At 55.1% G+C, this 7,002-nt stretch overlaps 1 protein-coding gene across 6 annotated transcripts in view; it reads right to left on the reverse strand.

Moving 5' to 3' along the window:
- The window catches only part of LOC113208657 (synaptotagmin-7), a 305,230-nt gene that overhangs the window by 294,398 nt on the left and 3,830 nt on the right, over positions 1–7,002 (reverse strand). For 4 of the 6 annotated variants that reach the window (XM_052272433.1, XM_052272437.1, XM_052272436.1 and 1 more), the window contains exon 1: positions 6,702–6,947. The exons of the other annotated variants lie outside the window; for them this stretch is intronic. The gene's annotated coding sequence lies outside the window, so the exon portion shown is untranslated. Of the gene's footprint in view, positions 1–6,701; positions 6,948–7,002 lie in introns of those variants that run through there. 6 annotated transcript variants of the gene reach the window in all.

Consider the following 7,002-nt stretch of genomic DNA (forward strand, 5'->3'; position numbering starts at 1 on the left):
CTCCCTCCTCCTCCTCCTCCTCCACGCCCCCGCTCTCGTGCGATGAGCCGCGACGAGCCGAAGGGATAGCCGAGGGAGAGCCGAGTCGTATGGAGCGGCCGAAGAGGCCATCTGGTTTGGAGGGCCCGGCGGACCCGCTGCCCTGCTGGGCCTTGCGGGCCTGGCCGGCGGCGACTCGTTGCGACAGGGGAGCAGCGATACCAATTAACATTCAACTCCCATCCGCTGGCAAAGCCTGCTGCCGCTAGCGGGAAAGGAAAAGAGACAAATTTCGGGGGGTAAAACGAAAAAAAAGAAAAAAATGGCTGCGTTGGACTGTTAACAGGCCAATTGGACACTGTGCAAATGCGACTTGCGATTTTACGTGTCATTGGCGTTCAAACCGGTTTATGCCGATACCTTCTTCATGAAATTGGCAGAGGTTTCTAGATTAAACAAAAGCCCCCCTTGGAAAAAGGAAGGTGTTACGAAACACTTGTATGACACATGACACAGGTTTGGGTTTAGTGCCTCTCTACAACAGCCTTTTAACTGCTGAATGAACTAAACTTTTAGCTCTTTTACGCCTTTTGAGCAGGCTGTTTAGTGCGTGCGCTTTGAAAAACAGCTTTATAACGCTATTATAATTTTTTTCCTGTTTTTCTCTTTTTGAAGGCCACCTACCAACTACAATGCTCGCACCCCCCGCCGCACCGCCCCCGCGCCAGCGGCACCTGCCGATAAGACAAGAGACAGTGCCAACAATTTTCACCCCCCATGATTTTTGGTCAAAGCCCGGGGCCGTGCGGCCCGTGGTGGTAGCGCGCCAGCGCAGCGCCGGGGGTGGAGGTGAAGCGGGTGGAGGAGCGGGTGGAGCAGCAGCAGATGGGCGTGCAGTTCGCTTCGTGACGTGCAGCACGGTTCCTCCTCCCCAGCCTCGGCCCCCCCAAGCAGTCCGTACCTGCAGAGGGAACCAGGCTAAGGACGGCGTAGTGGCGGGGCGTGGCGGGGCGAGGCAGGGCGGCGCGCCGAGTTTGTCTTAGCCTTGCACTGCCGGAATACACAAGCGCTCGGCTGCAAGCGGGGTGGGGGGTACGGGGGTGGATAAGATGGTTAGGCGGGGGATGCGCGGCGGCAGTCAAGGGAAGGCGGCGAGGCAAGCGGGGAGGCATGGGAGGAAGGAGAGACAAAAGAGCAGGAACGGGGTTAAATATTTCCAGTCCGCAGTGCGATGGGACGGCACACGATGTGCGCCGGTGGAAATAAGGCCGGGCGACTCTGCTGCTGCATTCCCGACCCGTCGTCCGACACGGCCCGGCGGGCGCGCCCTAAAGCCCCCTCCATAGTAGTCGCTGGGCAATGAGCACCACGGGCTGGCTTGCAAGGGGGCGGCGGAGAAGAGAGCGAGAGAGCGAGAGAGAGAGAGCGTGTGCGACGGAGAGGGAGAGGGAATTGAGACGGCCACCCACAGGGACAGCAGCCCCTTGAGCGGGCATCGCCACCAGGACAACCAACCCAATTACTCGCGAGAGAAAGCCCCCCGCTCGCCCCGGCCCGGCCTTCACAATAAGTTGATAGAGACGCCGCCGCCGCCGTCGTCGTCGTCCGGGGCCGTAACCGCGTTAGTGGCGGGCATGAGCGTGGGCTGGGCCGGAAGGACGGCGGGGGCGGCCGAGGAGAGGAGGTTCGGAATAATGATGTCAGCACCACTCGAACCGGAAATCGCATTTGGCTTGCGGCTCATGGCGGCAGGGCAGCGCGGGGTGGGTATGGCGGGCCTACAAGTGGCGCGCGACACGCACTGCCGCTGGCTGGGGTGTATCGCCCGTCACATCGTCACGCGAAACAACGCTCATTATCCGGTGTGACGGTGCGTCGCCCCTTGCGCCGCGTCGCCGCGCGTGACGGCCGCTCTTATCGGCTGCTGATAAGGGCAGAGCGAGGTTTGGGGTGCGCCGCGCCGCGCGCGTCCGCCGTCCGTCCGCCCGCTGCTCGCTCGTGGGATGCGCAGCTCGCGCTGGCCTGCCGTCGTGCTGTAGTCGTACATCAGCCGAAGCGATTGAATCTGTGTAAAGGACGACGGAACCGGCGGCCAATCGAAATGAAATAGCGCGGGAGAATCGACCCCATCGTATATACATTTTCCAACCCTTCCCTTCTATTTTTTTTTATTTCTGGATCTCGTTTCACGCATCAGAAACCGTGTTCCCTCGGCACCGGTGCGAGCGAGCGAGTGTTGCGGCCGACACGGCTGGGGGGCGTCGCCTCCGCCATGTAAGGACGATACGGTCCGCCCCACTCCAGCAGCCCGACACCGCCCCGCAGCGCACCCGTACCTTTGCCTCGCCTTGGAATTGGGTCGTTTGATTGAGTGTTACACTTTGCCGCGCTGAGCTTGATTACGGCCCGAGATAGAGCAGGAGGAGAGTTTCTCGGAGCGGGCGGCCCGGGCGCCGCGGCCTCACTGAGGAGTGAGTAGTGAGGAACGCGGCCCACACAGAGGGCCGTGAGGAGCGAGGTAGACGGAGCGGGGAGCATAGGCGCGCACAGGAGCGTGTCGTCGCAAGTAAACGGGCGGCACGTTCAAAAAATTTGAAAGGAAAAAAACGAAAAAAAAAAAAGGAGACGGATGAGGTGGCGAAAACTGTGTTATTGATTTGACAATGATTTCAGGATTTCAACTTCCTCTATTATCAACTTCAACTTGCCAAATCTTCGAAATGAGACTCCAGATCTCCAAATTTCAAATTCAAATCAGGGATTTAGTTTTCCGGCTGTGTACACCCAGAAAAACATATCTTTGACTTCACGGCAAAAAGTGCGTCCGTTCCTTTTTCCAAAGGAAATGTTGACATTGGCGTAAAGCTGATAATTCAGTTAATTTAAGGGAATTCCTTTGACTCGACAGAATTAAGCTTTACACCAATGTCAACATTTCCTTTGGAAAAAGAACGCACTTTTTGATGTGAGATCAAAGGTACGTTTTTCCGGGTGTACATAAGCCATTTGTGTATGAAGTCGGCTACGCGCGCCCACAAGCCATGATGTGTGCGCGCTGTGCGAGTATGAGCGGGACGGAGGCCCCTCGACGCCCCACCGGCGCTCGCACAAAAGCCTCATACATTTCCCCCAGCGGCAGCCAGCCTCCATCCCATGCAGGCCCTGTGCGTGCGCATGCCAACCGTGGGCCGAGTAAGAGATACTGAAGGGTCGGGCCGCCGCAACGCACCAGGGGAAGAGGGGCTCGTCTGGAAACGGTCGTCAAAACAGGAAAGGCAAAGGTCAATGCCGGTGAAGGTGGAGGCCGCCAAGGCCGTCGGGTTGGCCCGGGGGAAGCGGGGGGCGAGGACGACGGGGAAATGCAGACGATGCCGTGAAAGGGACAAAGAGCTATTGGCCGCCGTTGCCATGAAAGAGGCCGTGGCTGGTGATGGTGGAGGCCACGGATGGTGGTTGAGGCCAGGGCCAGGGGTGGTGGAGGTCGCGGGTGGTGGTGGAGGCCGCAGGTGCAGGCCGCGCCGTACGGGTCCTTGGCCTTGGCGTGCGACGCCGCAATTCGCATGTCCGCATATACGTCCTCTTCCGCGTTCAGCACAAACACAGATCGGTATCAGTTCCATGGAGTTGTCACTGAGTAAGACGATTGTTGCATGCCGCCAGCCGGCGCGCCCCGCCACGCCCCGCTGCGCTGCAACACCCAACCGCGCCCCACCACGCCCCACGATCCCAATCACTCAATCTGCGTCAAATGCTTGAGGATAAATCGCCGGAAAGGGCCGGGGCTATGCAGCGCTCGCGCATAAAAATGACGCTACGTCCGTCATCCTCCAGTGAGATGGGGGCACCCCACCCCCCAACCACCCACACGGAGCGGTAGATAGAAAAACTCGAACGGGGACGGAACGCTCCAACATTGTAACCCATGCCCCGCAGTCATTTGGATAACTCGACAATCACGCTGACACGCGAAAAGCAAGCGTCAAAGCATTGCTTCGTAACTTTTGTCAAAAACAGCGGCAGCAGCACCAGCACCAAAGCCGAGCAAAGCTTGTTAAAAATATTAATGTCATCCCTGGGAGCAGCAGCCAGTCCTCGCGGCTCATGCATATTAAGGCGTGGCGGGGCGTGGAGCGGTGAGGCGGGGAGGTCCCTTTACGGCTGCAAGGCCCCACCCGTAGTGTGACTGACAGCGGCACCTCGTCAAAATGAAAATATTGTTGATTCACGCAGGAGGCGGGAATACGACGCAGCAGCGCACGGGGCGCCCAGAGGGCGGGTGTGTGCAAGGGTTGGCCAGCCCGCCAGGCCTGCGGACTGCGATGCAATAAGGGCTGCTTTTAAAAGTGCAATAACTTTTTTCATCGCAGCAAAATGTATGAAAATTATCGTACTTCGCGGTGATGAGATGGGCGGCGGAAAGGGGTGAAAGACAAAGAGAACGCAGCCCGCTGTGCCCCCTGTGCAGCAGCCCCTCTGTTCCGATGGTGAACGAGTACAATGGCCCGGGGCGTTGCACAAAATCACAAGCACACTGTAAAAAAAATGGTTGTCACTTAACAACAAATTCGTTGTTAAGTTTTTAACTGACTCGTGTTGTTGTACAACAGCTTCGGTTGTCAAATAACAGCAAAAGTTGTCCAGTAACAGTAATAAAAAAAGTCAGCAAAAACAAAATGGTGCCGAATAGTCCAATATCAACAATGCATTGACAACAAACGTAGTTGTTTTTCAACAACTTCTGTTGTTCTCGAACAACTGAGCTGTTGGTCAACAACTGAGCTGTTTTTTAACAACTAATTTTTACAGTGCACGTAACGTTGGTATTACGTAAGGTATTATCCCAGAAAAAATGGTTTCTTTTTTCAAGTGCTTGCTGATACAAGATCAAATTTACTCTTATTAAATCAATGCAACATAGTCGTTGGAATTATTTTCTTCTCTTATTCAGAAGATAAGATCAGCTCTTTTCAGGAGTAAATTTAATCTTGTCAGCATTTACTTCAAACAAGGAAAAAACAGATTTTTTCACAAGTTTCCCTGCGCGACGAAAAGCATCATTATTATTACCAATATTGTCCGTCAAAACCATACGTAAACCAATTTTCATAAACGTTTCTAATTTATTTATTTTAATTTATATTTTTTGGCCGGCACACGCGCGCAGAAGCGATCACCATAAACAAAGACAGAGAGAGGCAGCCGCGTCCTGGACCTCCAGCGGCCCTGAAAGGATCATTCTATGTTGTCCGGCCGCCGGCAGGCGGGCTAAACAACACAACAGCTTTTGTGGCCCCAGAACCGAGCCTCGCCACGGCACAAGGCACGGCACGACAAGGCACGGCCCGCCCTTGAGACGCGGTTAGACAAAGCAGGCCGACGGCGGTCCGGCCAGTCCTGATGGACGATCCGCAGTGACAGCCCCATCAGTCAGTCCGAGGGGCGATTGCGGACTTTTGCCTCGACGCGCGTTCATGTTTTTTCCGTTGCTGTGTTTGCACGTGTTCTATAGATCGGGTCTTGTTGTCGCTGCTGTTGATGCTCGATCGTCAATGAAAAACGCGCGCGGGCATATAAATTTAAAGTTAACTTTTATCTCTTTCACATGTGGAAGAGAAACTGCAGTCCATATACCACAAAACTTTCATCCAGGATATTATTCGGCGCATCGCATAAAATTTGGCCTTTCCCGTTGCTATCGTTCAATTTAATAACAAATAACAAGTAAAAGCGAATCGAGAAAAGAAAAGAACGCGCCACTCTCGACTTATATGGTTGCCGCTGTTGCTAAGGCGTCGTCGGCCACACGGCCCTACGGCGGAGTGGTATTAAGTTGGAAGCCTTTGAGACCGCCTTTTATTCTGTAACATGACATTCATATTGAAGTGTCCGCAGGGACCACCACGCCCTGCCGCCGCCCGCTCTTCCGAACGTGACAGGGCGGAGGGAGACTGCCAGCCAAGCCACCCAAGAGCACAATCATTTATTTTTTTCCCTTTTCATTTAATTTACCATTAGCAATTATTAATAGTTTCAAATGAAATTGACCATTACTAAAAGTTTTGTTAGATATTACAAAGGAATTAGGCGAGTCTTTATCATTTAAAAGAAAAAGACGAGCAGGCGAGATAATGGTTCAGCAGATCCGCAGCCAGGTCGTCGTGGTGCGGCGCGGCGAGGCGGCGCGGCTCAGTCATGTGAGAAAACGGCTGCGCTTCGCAGTTCGAAAGCAGGGAGGAATAACGGCGCGCTGCTCTTCCAACCGCTGGCTCTTTCCTCTCATGCTAGCGAGCAGGTCTCGCTATCGCCCCGGCCCCGCCTCATCGAGACGAGACCACACCACACCACGCCACGCCACCTCGGCGCCACGCCCTTGGGGGGCCTCCTGCCCGTCACCGCGGGCAATCACCGGGTGATGTGCCCTTACAAAGTGCCAAGTTTGGAGGCCGCGAAGAGAGAAACGCTTTGATGAAGGCGGCGCGCGGAAATCTTGCGAACTCGCTAGAGGGGTCGATTTAATGGAGGAATCAACTTGAATGGGCCATTTTTTATTATTTTTTCGCTCCCTCTCTCTTTCTTTGAGGATGAGCCAACAAAAACTATAATGAAGTACATAATGCGATCAGTCAAGAAAAACAATTCCGAACACCATCCGAGATTATTCTTGACGACATTTATAAGAATAAGTGTGTTGGGCGCGCGGGGAATGCCCCGACGGAACTCACCGTAGGCGAGGCGGCCAGCAAACCTGCTCGTTATCCAATGACACTCAGTGACACGTCACGTCACGGCACGGCACTCACAAGCACTCACTCGCGAAACGTCACGGGACGTCGCGGCACAGACCGTAACGGCACGGCGCGGCAAGGCACGGCGCGACACGGCGCAGACACCACGTGATGCCCTGAAGAGGACCGACGGCGGCGCGGCTCCTCGCTAGCGTCCCTTAGCGATCCGGATGCGTTCTGTGAGGGGCCCGCGCTAGCGCACCGCATGGCATGCCGGCGCGGGAACACCCCCACCCAC

Source organism: Frankliniella occidentalis, unplaced genomic scaffold (genome assembly GCF_000697945.3).
Source record: "Frankliniella occidentalis isolate FOCC.00 unplaced genomic scaffold, Focc_3.1 Scaffold204, whole genome shotgun sequence".
NCBI lineage: Eukaryota > Metazoa > Arthropoda > Insecta > Thysanoptera > Thripidae > Frankliniella > Frankliniella occidentalis.